This window comes from Panicum virgatum, chromosome 3N (genome assembly GCF_016808335.1).
Source record: "Panicum virgatum strain AP13 chromosome 3N, P.virgatum_v5, whole genome shotgun sequence".
Lineage (NCBI taxonomy): Eukaryota > Viridiplantae > Streptophyta > Magnoliopsida > Poales > Poaceae > Panicum > Panicum virgatum.
The window spans coordinates 66,300,146-66,315,712 of NC_053147.1; the positions used below are offsets into that span (position 1 = coordinate 66,300,146).

The 15,567-nt window shown below is 45.2% G+C and overlaps 1 long non-coding RNA gene across 1 annotated transcript; it reads right to left on the reverse strand.

The window, feature by feature from the left end:
- Positions 1-2,790: 2,790 nt before the first annotated feature.
- Positions 2,791-15,190, reverse strand: LOC120666869. Its single transcript, XR_005671915.1, has 4 exons — positions 15,070-15,190; positions 3,647-4,288; positions 3,015-3,082; positions 2,791-2,927 (listed from the first exon to the last, which is right to left on the reverse strand). It is a non-coding gene; the product is annotated as an uncharacterized LOC120666869 (long non-coding RNA).
- Positions 15,191-15,567: the final 377 nt, after the last annotated feature.

The window sequence follows — 15,567 nt, forward strand, 5'->3', positions numbered from 1 at the left end:
GTTTGTCTCTTTATCATGCTTGTACCAAATTAAGGCATTATCTACTATCTAGTACTTGCATAGTAGTATGTCAAACCAATGTGATCAAACATATGTTACAAAAATCGATTTTGAGTGGTAGAATAGGCAAGTAGGCTTATGCTTTGGTTGAATATGATTTGGCTTGTGAACCTTTAAAATCTATGAGAGGCCAAATTGTAGCAGATTTTATTGTTGAGCATCGGATTAATGACAAGTATGATCTAGAAGTCGGCTATATTACTTGCACACCATGGAAGTTGTACTTTGATAGATCGGTTTGTGATAATGGTCAAGGGATTGGTGCTATTCATATTTCTCCGAATGGTACTGTTTTTGAATTTTCAAACCGATTGGAAGAAGAGTGCACAAATAACCAAGTTGAATATGAGGCTCTTCTATTTGTCTTGGAATTCTTGCAATCCATGGGCGTGAAGCATGTTGAAGCCTTTGGAGATTCTCTTCTGGTGGTGCAGCAAGTATCTAAGGTATGCCAGTGCTATAATGGTTCTCTAAATGCATATCTTGATAAATGCCTCGATATTATTTCTACTTTCGATGAATTTATTATCAAACATATTCCGAGGGAAGAGAATGGAAAGGCAAATACTCTGGCTCAGCAAGCATCTGGCTATAATGTTACAAAAAAATATTTCAAAATTCGCAAGTCGATGCAAACGAAAGCCGAGTGTCTAGTTCTGGATGCATCGGTCCGACAGGTCAGCAAGACCGGTCTGACTGCCCAGACCGGTCTGATCGGTCCAGAGACCGGTCTGACCGGTAATACAGCTGTTGGTTCTGATTCGGCCAAGAAAGACGATTCAATTGTCTCGGCCGAAGTTCAGAATTGGAGGGTCCCTCTTATATCATATTTGAGAGATTCTGGTCGTGGAGCGGAGAGAAATATTCGGTGTTTGGCTTTTAAGTATGTTTTAATTGACGATGAACTTTATCGTCGAACTGCCGAAGATTTGCTTCTCAAGTGTTTAGACTTGGATCATGCCCGGGTTGCTATGGGTGAGATTCATGAAGGTATTTGTGGTACTCATCAATCGGCTCCAAAAAATGAAGTGGTTACTTAGAAGGGCCGGTTTCTATTGGCCCACCATGCTATCCGATTGTTTCAAATACTATAAAGGGTGTGAAGAATGTCAGCGGTTTGGTGATTTGCAATTGGTGCCTGCTGCGTTAATGCATCCTATTATTAAACCATGGCCGTTCCGAGGTTGGGGGTTGGATTTCATTGGATAAATTAATCCTCCATCTTCAAAGGGGCATCACTTCGTGTTGGTTGCTACGGATTATTTCACTAAATGGACCGAAGCGGTTCCTTTGAAGAATATGACACATAAGGAGGTAATTGAGTTTATTACTGAGCATATTATTCATATATTCGGCATTCCACAAACTTTGACAACGGATCAAGATTCTTCATTTATATCAAAAGTGGTGCGTGCCTTTGCCGAATCTTATAAGATTAAGTTGCTCAATTCATCTCCATACTATGCTCAGGCTAATGGGCAGGCCGAGTCTAGTAATAAGATTTTGATCAGACTTGTCAAGAAGAGATAGAAGAAAATCCTAAGAGGTGGCATGAAGTGTTATCCGAAGCATTGTGGGCTCATCGTATATCTAGACATGGTGCTACTAAGGTTACTCCTTTTGAGCTTGTGTATGGTCAAGAGGCCGTTTTACCCATTGAGGTAAATCTGGACGCATATAGATTGGCAAAGCAAAATGACCTCTCCGCTGTTGATTATCATGATTTGATGATGGATAATATTGATGAGGTGACTGACAAGCGTTTGAAGGCTTTGAAGGAGATTGAGAAAGACAAGCTTCGGGTGGTCAGAGCTTACAACAAAAAGGTAAAACTTAAATCTTTTCAGGTTGGGGATCTGGTTTGGAAGACAATTTTGCCTCTTGGGATGAAAAGCAACAAGTTTGGCAAATGGTCGCCAAATTGGGAGGGTCCATACAAGATTATCAAAGTTATCTCCGGTAATTCGTATATGGTGGAGACGGTGCAAGGTGAGCGTCTACCAAGGGCTATCAATGGGAGGTACTTGAAGAAGTTCTATCCTAGCGAATGGCAAAGTGCATGAGGACAAAGATGGCCGGTATTGGATATCGCCCTTAGTTTTTTTTGGACTTGTATGCTCTGTGTAAAACATGTACATCAGAATAGTTTTTACTTTTTGGGTTGTGAAACTCACCAAAAAAAGGGGGGGCATACATTGACAGACAATTCTGGTAGTTCAGAGGCCGACCGGTCTGGCCGATCGGTCAGGCCAGACCGGTCTGTCCAGTTGTAATCCGAGTAGGATTCGTTTTATTTTGGAAATTCTAGTATAAACGACTTGGAGAGGGGTACGATTTCCCCGGCCTATAAATATAAAGCCTAAGGCCGATTGAGGTATTCCCAATCGAATCAATCAAAATATCGCATTACTTTTTATCTCTCAAACCCTAGTCTTTTCCAACCCTAGATTGCTTTCTTCTTTCGTCTCGACGACGTTTGAAGACGTTCTGATTGGCCTGCCGACCTCAGAGCAACCCTAGCCGCGCAAGCTCCGACGGGGTCCCTCCCGAGCTCGCGTTTCTAGGTCTTTGCGGTTCTCTGCTCCACACCGGTCAGACCGGTCTGCGGAACCGGTCAGACCGGTCCGCCAGGGCATCACTGGTTCAAATCGTTTTGACGATCTCCTGCGCGTTCTAGCGCATTCGAGTGTGTTGGCGCGATTCTGTGTCGACACAAGAGAACTGTGTCGACACAAGAGAAGTACAGTCAAGAGCCTCCATGAGCAGGTTATGAGACTAGACGCCAGTCGCAACTGGAGTTTCGGGATGGGCTCCCCATTCGGTCCATGATATACAGTGATATCAGTTTTACCAAGGCGATGGAGGCCCTAAAATGAGGGTAAAGGTTATATAGGGCACAATTTACCATTTCGAAAGTAATATCAAGAGATCAATTAAGTCCAAGGTAATCTTACCAAGGCTAGTATACATGCTGCCACGCCAGTGCCGCAAGAGGTCACAAGGGGTTGATCAAGTGATATTCCTGATTGTGATCAAACCAGAGTGATTATAAAAACTGCCTATCTATGGTGGATTTTACTGCTAAAACAGGCTATTGCAGTTCTACATTAGATGGCATAAAAGTGAGCCCCAACTTCAACTAATACCAGAATAGAACAAAATGTACCCAGTGGAAGAGTGGATTATGTCACTCTTTCAACAAGTCCAATAGAAATACAGTGTGGCAGTATGGTGTCCCAAGTTTTAATAACAAATGAATAATCGATGTTAATTATGTGGAACAGTGTGGCTAGAAATACAGTGCACAGTGTCAATGAAGTTTCATGTTACTAGCTAAAGTCTAATATAACTTCTTGGTGGATGCTAGGTTCAATTCAGATATGCAACGATATAGGTGTTTCGGCAGCCAGATTAGCTTAGTGGGGTTTGTCAACAAAAATGTGACACCTAAACATACATAAAATAAAAATATTTTCAGAATTGGATCCGAGCATCCCATAAAATGTAATACAGCTGGGCTACTGGAGCTGTATCAGCAGGAATAAAGTACTTGCAACCTATATGAATGAAATATTTAATTATTTACCTTCTTGCTCAAATCGTTTCCGGAGTTCATCTGGGGGTCATAGCTTTTGTGAGCTGTCAAGCACTTGAAGAAAGTCAAGTAAAAATAAGCAATAACATAGACAATATTTCCGGAGATAGAAAAACATCTTTGGCAATACTCTGCATGGACATAAAAAGGATGATGATACATGGACTTTTAGTTGAAACACCAATCCAAGTTTTAGTGTTACAGTGTATATAGCCAAGCTACAAAGTGCAAAGAAAGATTATCCTATCTCCATACTGATATGGTTAACAAGGTCTCATAGTGAATATTAGCCTCCAATACTACAAGTGTATCTACATACCAACAATATCATGATCTCCTACAATCTCAACGTGTTGTGATTATCTCATACCAAATTAGTATATCATCACAGGTGTAGAACCTGACCTGACCATTAATGTATCTAGTAAGCACACACATTTACACCTCATTAAAATGTAAGGATAGATGAAGAAAAATATGATGCTAGAATGAACAAGAAGTCAAAGTATCATATGTTGAACACCAAAGTATGGAGAAGTGGAGAATTTCCAACTGAGGGAAAGAGCGCATTTGCTCCCAGGCACATGACCACTTCTAATCCCCTTGCGCGGCTCTGAAACTGCACCATCAAATCTGAAATAGAAGTTTCATATTAGTCAACCTGAAAGAAGGATTGTGTGTTATTTTGGAAGGAAAATGCAAATTTGGATACATGCCCCAAATGTGGCGAATCTAGCTGAGGGCCCTCGAGATACTGTGCTGAGCCAACAGGTCATTCACTCTTGTCTGCCACAACCCGAAGTTTCCGGTGCCATCAAATCTTGCCACCTCAAATTTGGAAGCCAACCATGCCATCTATCTGTTGCCACATAACACCAAAAGAACCTTCGACTATATGCACCGTATGCCGCCTGCGCACTCCTTGCACACCCGTCGATCAGCACTACTACCGGAAAACGTGTGTTTGAAGTGTGCCTTTTTATTTGCCATGTGCAACATTTCAGACACACAGCAAACCAATTGGCACACGGCAAACACATCATTTGCCGTGTGCCACATATATGACACTCGGCAAAGCTGAGTTTGCCGAGTGCCAAATATTTGACACTCGGGCAAAGAGACTCTTTGCCGAGTGTCAAATATTTGGCACTCGGCAAATATAATTTTCAAATCTAATTTTGAACCACTAAATAAATTTAAATGAAAAAACCACTAAATAAATTTAAATGAAAAAGTTTTCACCTACAAAGTTGTGTAACTTCACAAGATCTACAATTTTTATATAAATCTTTTATTTTTTGATAAAGTGATAGTAGATTTGTTCACAAAATTGATAGCTCTCTGATATAGTTTCAAAACCTATATATGAGATCTATAAGATTTGTGAACAATATTACTAGCACTATGTCTAATGAGAAAAAAATCAAAATAAAAGTTGTTGATCTTCAGAAGTTGAACAACTTTGTAGATGAAATTTTTTTAATTTGAAATCATCTTGTCAATGAAAAGTACGTTTGAACTTCTCAAATTTAAAATTTAAATTTCGTAAACAACATCGGATGGAGAAAGTAACAAAATAAAAGTTGTAGATCTCGAAAAGTTATAAAACTTTGTATTTGACAACCTTTTAATTTGAATTTGTTTAGAACATCAAACAAACTATTTACAATTTTACACACAAAAAAAGAAAAATGAAAAAAATATTTGCCGAGTGTTTTTATGGGGGCACTCGGCAAAGAAGCCATGTCATCAATCCACACCCATTGCATAGATCTCTCGTATTGGTCCCTCCTCCCCCCACCGGATCAGACGCTGCGTGTCTCTCATTTCTCTCCCACCCCTCACCCTCTCTCCCTGCCTCCCTCATCTCTGCAGACGCCGACGGAGGGAGCGACCAGCGCCGGCCGGCCCCGGCGGCGGCGCGGCCTCAAGCGCTGGCCGGCGGGGGTCCCCAGCGGCGGCAGCGGCTCGTGGCTCGGGCGGCATCGCAGGCCTCGTGCAGCGGCGGTGCGGCCTCGAGCCTTGGGCGGCGGCCGGCAAGGGCGCCTGCAAGCGGCGGCGGCGTGGCCACGTGCGGCGGCCTAGCCATGGCCGGCGGCCTGAGGGGGTGCTCGCGGGCGGTGGCCGGCGGGGGCGCCTGCCAGCGGCGACGGCGCGGCCACGGGCGGCGGCCCGGCCATGGCCGACGGCCGGAGGGGGTGCCCGCGGACGGCGGCGGCGCGGCCTCGAGCCTTGGACGGCCCCGCGGGCCTCAGAGCGGCGGCTGCCCGGCCATGGCCGGCGGCCGAAGGGGGTGCCCGCGGGCGGCGGCGATGTGGCCACAGGCAGCGGCCCCGGCACGGCTGGCAGCCGGAGGGGGCGTGCACGGGTGGCGCCTGCGCGGCCACGGGCGGCGGCCTGGTCGTGGCTCCGACGGGCGGCGACGGTGCGACCACGGCCGGCGGTCAGCGGGGCCACCTGCGGGCGCCGGCCCCTCCCCTCCTCTCCTGGCTGGCCAGCGGCGTGGCGGTGACGGCGTGGTGGTGGCCGGCAGCCGCTCCCGTTGTTTTTTTTGGAATAATGTTTGCCGAGCGTCGCTCTGACACACAGCAAAGTCTTTATCGAGTGTTTGAAAAAAAAAAACACACGGCAAAAGTGGTCTTTGCCGATGATTGTATGCCATGTGCAACACACGGCAAACGGGCCTTTGCCGTGTGTCTCGGGCACACGGCAAACGTGCCGAATCCCGTAGTGCACACCGCTCGCGTGCTCCTTCCACGCGCCCTCGCCTGGATGCTCCGCCGTGCACCGCTTGTGCACAACCCGCAGCTCACGAGCCACGTCGATCTCCACATCCGTCACACACGAACGATGCCGATCCGCTCGAGCGCTGTAACACCCCAGGTATTAATCACCTATAATCAGGATTAATCAAGAGTTTAACTAGTTAATTAGAGATCTAATCCTTCGGGTACAAATCGAGTCACAAATCGACTCAAAACTCGATTTCAAATTCTGGAGCTAGAGGAACCCGGATACTCCGGGTATGAATCCGGAAATTCCGGATTTACCCGGATACTCCGGATATTATTCCGGATACTCCGGACCTGGAACTTTATATCTCATGTTTTGGTCTTTTTGATGTTCCCAAACGTTATAAACTCTCTCTCACTCTCTCCCGTGCTTTCTCTCACTCTCTCCCGTGCTCTCTCTCACCCCAAACCCTAGAGACCCAAAAACCCTCCCTCTACCCTTGATCCAAGGCCACGGGAGCTTCACTTGGATGGTGGATCATCTATCCCGCGTGCTCCATCCCTGGACGGCTTGGATTCGAGCCCTTGGTGCAAGGAAGAGCTCACCCCAAGGTAAATAAGCTAGGGTTCGGCAAATCCCGTGTTCTAGGGGGTTTGAATTGATTTCCTCCGGTCAATCATCTTCTTAAGGATCAATCTACTAGGGTCTATGTGGGATTCGATTTTTGTGGATTGGTTTTGCTAGAAATCACGATTTCAGTTTTTGGGGCGAAAAATGCTGTCGGGTCCGGAGACTCCGGGTATAAGCCCGGATACTCCGGGTTTTTGACACTCCGGGCGAAACTCCGGGTATAGCCCCGGAAACTCCGGATTAGGAAATCCGGATATTCCGGTTTTGCAGAGTTATGAACGTCGGGTTGTGTGGTTAGTAGTATTTGTAATCGGTTAGGGTCTATTTCAAAGTTTCAAATTATATTGCATACATTCTCATATCATATGCATACGTATAGACGCCGCCGCTGAAGAAGTCATATACGAGGTGGTTGCGGAGCCACAGGAGCCGCAGGGGCAAGCCCCGCAGCAGGAGGATCGTGGGGAGCAAGTCCAAGGCCCATCTCAACCTAGCACTGAGCCGTAGACTCAAGGCAAGCCCCGGTGCATGTCCTATTACTTTTAAATTTATGACACCTACTTATGTTTCTAATACTTGTGCAGTAGGTTCAGGAATTGGTTGGAACCCTAGTTGCATGATCCTTAGGTTCCCCTGAGTTATACTAGCATATATAGGACGATAGCAGTGCTATGCTTAATGGTTCCCGATAGAAGACGAGTGATCTCTTGTCACTCGCGAGACATAGGATGTTAGAAGTCGAGTAATTTCCGGTTACTCGCGAGATGTAAGATATATATATTTATATTCCAGTACATGAGTTATTGATTTTTGATATGGAAATTGAGACCGGACGGGGAATGATGAGAATGTTAGGGATGGCAGCAGGACAGGGTTTCTGGGTGCCTTAGCCCCGTCTGAGTCGTTTAAGGACCGGTCGTTGTGGCAGTGCTGATCGGGGATTGAATTGTACTAACCGCATGCCGGGAGTAGGAGGTAGTCGAAACCGGTAAACCTAGTACTGCCTTGCTTCGAAAGTACATGACTCCATCTCACCTCCTGGGGTAGTCGAGTAGTCGCAGAGAATTGGGAATGCATGTATTACTTTTGGTGGTCTCATGTTGAGCTCGGCTGACCATATGATGGTAGGGCGGTCCTGTAGTTCGAGGCGGGGAGGTGAAGGGTTGGTGCGTGTGGTCCGACGGGGCTTATACACGCCGTGTTGGTTAGGTCCACCTTGCAAGGTTAAATCGGATCGATTCGCCGTGTCTCGCGGTTATGAGGGCCTTGATCTCTTTGTCACACCGTAGCAAATGAGATAGAATATTAGAAACATAAAAATGGATACTATTCTGAATCTTAATTTGTATGCCCCAACTTGGGTGCTTAGATAGGCAAACACTAGTAAGAGTCTATCTATCTAAAATATGTGGCTAAAATGTGGAAAGTAAGGATACACCTCTAGTTGCTATTTCTGCAAAAACAAAACACCAGCCAAAAGCCTTGCATGTCTAGATATGTGGGCTAAGTTATACCCACTGGTCGGGTAAGTCTTGCTGAGTATTAGTATACTCAGGGTTTGTTGTTAAATTGTTTTCAGGTGTAGAAGCTAACTAGGTGTCATATCGGTGGGCTCGATGTGGCGCCTTGTCTTCACGACTCGGTAGTTCCCGTTTTATTAGTTTATTTTATTCATTCTCTAGTAGAAATGCTCTGTAAATTAGATTCTTATCAGCTGCTATCTTTTCTTTTGTAAATTTTAAATTTAAACTGCTTTGTAAAAGTCTTAATATTATTTACTATTTTGTAAGATTTTATCATGTTGGTACCCTCTGTGCTCGCCTTCGTGCGAGACTTCTGGTGTGTTTCGATCGGCCTGTGGGTTGGAAACAGCCTGTCAAGTTACACTTAATTAAGCTAATGTGCCAGATGATGGCGGTTACGCTTAATTAAGCGTTATAACTCGGCGGGTCTGTCACAGCTGGTATCAGAGCTGAAATGCACCAGGGGTACCAGCAATATTATTTTGGTGTTTTCAAAACTAAAAATAAATTTCAGAAATCTACGTTCCTTTGCGATTAAGGGATTAGGAGAGACTAGATCGTAAGCCCTATATAGTGTAGGTTATGTCAGGTGGCTGTAAATATAGTTTCAACTAACTCCCAGGCATTAAGTAAGTGTGAATATATATATTGTGATTGTTCTACAGGTACACTAACCCCGTTTACGTAGGAAAGAGTAATAGTAAACGGCTAGTATATAGGGAGAGTACGTATTGTGCCACCGAAGGATATCCGTATATTGCCATAGTTGGATTGGCAAAAATATGTTTCTTTTGTGAGGACGTGCATGTCATCCATGTATCATGTCATACATTTGTTTTGCTTTGTGTGTCATGTCTATATAAATTTCCTCACATTTTACTGCATCGCTTTTCATCAAATTCTCAATACTAGGAGAAGCCGGTTCATAAGCTATGCCAGTCAAGTTTAGAAATGAAATTTGATTTATGGTTAATATGGTTGAACTCTAATCTTGTACAGCTGTTAAGAAAACTTAAAGCTTTTCTACGTTAGCTTGGAATCGCAATTTAGGAAAGTTGGCTCAAATTTGTGTATCACTTATGGTATTCTAATTTATGCAAATTTTCATCTTGAAGGTAGTTGACTCAGGAAAAGTGAATCTAGTTCTTGATGAAATATATATATGTATATAGAACCATCTCCATCTATTTACGGACGATATTTTAAAATTGTTAACAGTATATGACTTGACCTATGTCTCTTATAAAACCATCGAGAAATTTGGAATTTGAACATAGGTGTTACTCAAGTAAAACAAAGTTAAAAAAAACCGTTGAGTTTGACTGAACTTTGAATACCAAAGTTTGAGCCGTTTAGATACACACCCTAAATATGAGAGGTTTTGTGTTCGCCATTTAGGATGTATGGATTATTAAATCTTGTTGTCTTGAGAATCAAAATAAGGATGTTAGTCTTAAATAAAACTATTGGTCGTTTTTCTTGATATACCTTTCTCCACCATAATCAGCTAACCATGTCCTATCTGTCGTTCCATGATCATCCTATTTTTATCCAAACATTGATGTTTTTCACTATTATTGGTCAATGTTAAATTGAGATCGTACATCCTTGTCCCTAGGTCATTCGTTCAAATGCATCACAGCGTCCTGGTCATTCTTGATTACTAAAACCACCATGTTGTTCTTCTGGTATGAGTATTCGTTTATTTCTAATCGCATTGATTCCTATACCTAAAGTGGATCCGCTTGCATTCTTCTCAAATAAATATAAAAGAATTAGAAACTTGATCACAGACATTATAGTCATCCTGCATGAATAAGGTCACCCGTTGGTTGTTAGGAAAGTACACTATTGCATCACATCAGATTGCATTGTTGGGACATGCAAGATTAGGAAAAAAAAATTAAATTAGTGGTAGTTGGGCTGACCATGTGGATTATATGCCTTTGAATGTATTTTCTGGCTGCTCTCTAATCTCTTTGTATCCAATCGTGTTATTCGGGTTTTTATTATTGGTTCTTACATGGTGGAGATTTGTCCCACGCCCTATAGTGCCGCGACGGGATCTAGGGCCTCGCGTGTGCAGCCGCCACGCGATTGTGCTCCTGGGAGCGCGCCGGTGCTTAAGTACGTGTGGATGAAACTACACCATCATTCTTTTTTTGTGCAATATTTGGAATTTATTTCTTCTGCGTTTGTTCTTTAAGGGGGTAGGCTCTCGGAGAGTATGCTAACGGGTTGTGTGATGTTTGAATTTCTGGGGATCGTAATCTATTATTCTGCATAGCAACATGTGCATTTCTGCATCATGTAATTTTTGCATCATGTAACTTAATAAATAAATAAGTTGAGCAAGAACGCTCTGGAATACAAACTTGCCTTGATGCCCTTTCTTCAGGGATTTCAGAAGCTCCTTGAAACTCATGATGTATAAGTAAGGATTTCTGTTCCAACCCAAGTCGGAAATTCCTCGAGTCCTTCTTTTTCCCACTGTTTTCTTGACCTCAATTGGAATATCTAGCATGGAGCTTAAGCAAGTATGTAAGATTTCATGGCCATGTACGGTTCTTAGAAGTCCATTTCCGGCCTTTCCTTTCCCTTTAAATCTCGGGACGAGATTTCTTTAAGGGGGTAGGATTGTAACACCCCAGGTATTAATCACCTATAATCAGGATTAATCAAGGGTTTAACTAGTTAATTAGAGATCTAATCCTTCGGGTACAAATCGAGTCACAAATCGACTCAAAACTCGATTTCAAATTCTGGAGCTAGAGGAACCCGGATACTCCGGGTATGAATACGGAAATTCCGGATTTACCCGGATACTCCGGATATTATTCCGGATACTCCGGACCTGGAACTTTATATCTCATGTTTTGGTCTTTTTGCTGTTCCCAAACGTTATAAACTCTCTCTCACTCTCTCCCGTGCTTTCTCTCACTCTCTCCCGTGCTCTCTCTCACCCCAAACCCTAGAGACCCAAAAACCCTCCCTCTACCCTTGATCCAAGGCCACGGGAGCTTCACTTGGGTGGTGGATCATCTATCCCGCGTGCTCCATCCCTGGACGGATTGGATTCGAGCCCTTGGTGCAAGGAAGAGCTCACCCCAAGGTAAATAAGCTAGGGTTCGGCAAATCCCGTGTTCTAGGGGTTTGAATTGATTTCCTCCGGTCAATCATCTTCTTAAGGATCAATCTACTAGGGTCTATGTGGGATTCGATTTTTGTGGATTGGTTTTGCTAGAAATCACGATTTCAGTTTTTGGGGCGAAAAATGCTGTCGGGTCCGGAGACTCCGGGTATAAGCCCGGATACTCCGGGTTTTTGACACTCCGGGCGAAACTCCGGGTATAGCCCCGGAAACTTCGGATTTCGAAATCCGGATATTCCGGATTTAAATCCGGATATTCCGGTTTTGCAGAGTTATGAACGTCGGGTTGTGTGGTTAGTAGTATTTGTAATCGGTTAGGGTCTATTTCAAAGTTTCAAATTATATTGCATACATTCTCATATCATATGCATACGTATAGACGCCGCCGCTGAAGGAGTCATATACGAGGTGGTTGCGGAGCCACAGGAGCCGCAGGGGCAAGCCCCGCAGCAGGAGGATCGTGGGGAGCAAGTCCAAGGCCCATCTCAACCTAGCACTGAGCCGTAGACTCAAGGCAAGCCCCGGTGCATGTCCTATTACTTTTAAATTTATGACACCTACTTATGTTTCTAATACTTGTGCAGTAGGTTCAGGAATTGGTTGGAACCCTAGTTGCATGATCCTTAGGTTCCCCTGAGTTATACTAGCATGTATAGGACGATAGCAGTGCTATGCTTAATGGTTCCCGATAGAAGACGAGTGATCTCTTGTCACTTGCGAGACATAGGATGTTAGAAGTCGAGTAATTTCCGGTTACTCGCGAGATGTAAGATATATATATATATATTTATATTCCAGTACATGAGTTATTAATTTTTGATATGGAAATTGAGACCGGACGGGGAATGATGAGAATGTTAGGGATGGCAGCAGGACAGGGTTTCTGGGTGCCTTAGCCCCGTCTGAGTCGTTTAAGGACCGGTCGTTGTGGCAGTGATGATCGGGGATTGAATTGTACTAACCGCATGCCGGGAGTAGGAGGTAGTCGAAACCGGTAAGCCTAGTACTGCCTTGCTTCGAAAGTACAGGACTCCATCTCACCTCCTGGGGTAGTCGAGCAGTCGCAGAGAATTGGGAATGCATGTATTACTTTTGGTGGTCTCATGTTGAGCTCGGCTGACCATATGATGGTGGGGCGGTCCTGTAGTTCGAGGCGGGGAGGTGAAGGGTTGGTGTGTGTGGTCCGACGGGGCTTATACGCGCCGTGTTGGTTAGGTCCACCTTGTAAGGTTAAATCGGATCGATTCGCCGTGTCTCCCGGTTATGAGGGCCTTGATCTCTTTGTCACACCGTAGCAAATGAGATAGAATATTAGAAACATAAAAATAGATACTATTCTGAATCTTAATTTGTATGCCCCAACTTGGGTGCTTAGATAGGCAAACACTAGTAAGAGTCTATCTATCTAAAATATGTGGCTAAAATGTGGAAAGTAAGGATACACCTCTAGTTGCTATTTCTGCAAAAACAAACCACCAGCCAAAAGCCTTGCATGTCTAGATACGTGGGCTAAGTTATACCCACTGGTCGGGTAAACCTTGCTGAGTATTAGTATACTCAGTGTTTGTTGTTAAATTGTTTTCAGGTGTAGAAGCTAACTAGGTGTCATATCGGTGGGCTCGATGTGGCGCCTTGTCTTCACGACTCGGTAGTTCCCGTTTTATTAGTTTATTTTATTCATTCTCTAGTAGAAATGCTCTGTAAATTAGATTCTTATCAGCTGCTATCTTTTCTTTTGTAAATTTTAAATTTAAGCTGCTTTGTAAAAGTCTTAATATTATTTACTATTTTGTAAGATTTTATCATGTTGGTACCCTCTGCGCTCGTCTTCGTGCGAGACTTCTGGTGTGTTTCGATCGGCCTGTGGGTTAGAAACAGTCTGTCAAATTACACTTAATTAAGCTAATGTGCCAGATGATGGCGGTTACGCTTAATTAAGCGTTATAACTCGGCCGCCACCCACTGTCTTCCGTCAACCGTACCGTCGCAAGCACCAGTCACGAACAGCAATTATCGATCACCCAGATGCGATCTTTATGGATTGGTGTTTGTTATATGGAGGCAAAGATAGAACGGCAAATCTAGAGTCGGACTCCAGCCACCGCCGTTCTTTCCTTTTTCCTGTTTTCGCAGGAATGTTTTTCCCCGTGACTCATGTACGTCTCATGCACTTGTGATCCGCCTGGAACTAGCCATGCACCATAAGAGGCCCACCCATTGGCCTGTTTCCTTGTTGCGATACGCAGGAATTCCCTTTGTTTTTTTTTTTCTTCCCGTGACGCACACGTCCACCAATTAGCTAGCCATGCACTGTGGGCCCCACTAGGTGGCCAATTTCTGCACGAAGTCGGGGTCCCAATTCTGGCCAGTTTCCTCTAATCAACGGGAGAGAGAATCAACTTGCATGCATCCATACTTACCTGACACATGATTTATCTCATGCATCAAACGTACATCCATGCATGCAAAGCATGAGATTTTCTCCTTGCCTGATCTTCATCGGCCCCTAATGACTCCTTGTCACGCACGCCACTAGCTGCAGCACGTTACGCTCCAGACCACCGCCTGCAACTTTGCCATCACATCCACCATGGCTTTCGCCATCATTGTTGCTGCTCCAGCTTGAGTCTGCAACGACCACCCCGATCAAAACCAACCGGCCGTCAGTGTGATCGCAAGTCGAAGCTGATGTCTTCATCCACGACGTCTTCCGGGCGCACTGTCGAACTTTGTCGTCACGTGACCGGCCCCTACCGATCAGTAGCCACCAGCCTCTATCAACCCGATCTCCATGTCTGGACGCATCCCTGTTGATTGCTGCTCATTGGACGGTTCGAGCCACCCGCTTGAAGTGTCCAACACCACCGATCGAGTCGTCGATCACCACCATGCTCCACGTTACGCCCTGTCCCTCCCGGACAGCCTGTGCGACCTTGCATGGTGTGGAACATGCCATCGCGCCTCCTCGTGGATCTTCTCCATAGATCTGGCTCTGGTACCACTCGTTACAATAATAAGCACGTAAAGGATAACCCAAGAACGCAAAACCAATCACACGATCGCAAAACCAATCGATAGACGACACCGAGGCACGATGTTTTTTAACGAGGTTCGGCGATGTGCCTACATCCTCGGGGTATGACTACATGCGCTCCTCCCCCATAAACAACAGCTACACCGGCATCCGGGCACCACCACGGCAACGCCGCCGCCCACACCAGCCGCCAAATAGTCTCACGGTTACACAGTAGTGTCCTCATATTTATTGGCCTTAGAAATATAAAGTACGACTCAAACTCTATCCCTCACTTACTAAATTACAACTCAACTCCAATCGTAACCATACTGTACATATATTCGACACATAGGAGACTCACCTGCAGCGGCCGGCAAAGTCCAACGATGACACCGAGCTGGGGCTGTCCTCGCCGCCCTCCGACGCTTCGCTATTGTGCGACCACCACCTCCAGATCACTAGCTCAAATAGCGAGGAGGAGGAGGATGACGATGACCACCTGAGTGGTTGCGGCGGTGTCGATGACGATGTGAGCGGTGGTGGGGCGGTGCTGACGTGGAGGACGCGACTGGCGGCGATGATGGCGACGTGAGGAGTGGTGTGGGCGGCGACGAGGAGGACGCGACCGCCGGCAACGGCGATGACGACGAGGTGCTGTCTCTATCTCCCGCTGTCCAGACTTCCCATGCTGGCGTGCCCTGCTTCCTCGTCTGCATGTGTTCGATTCTTTACCACGAAATCCCCGTTCCCGCAGGAGATGGACCTGTGCACAATGGAGCATTGCATCGAGCTGATCACTTCTCTCGGGGTACTCGTCCCACCGTTTCCCATCTCTGTCTCCCACTGTCCAGGCTTCCCG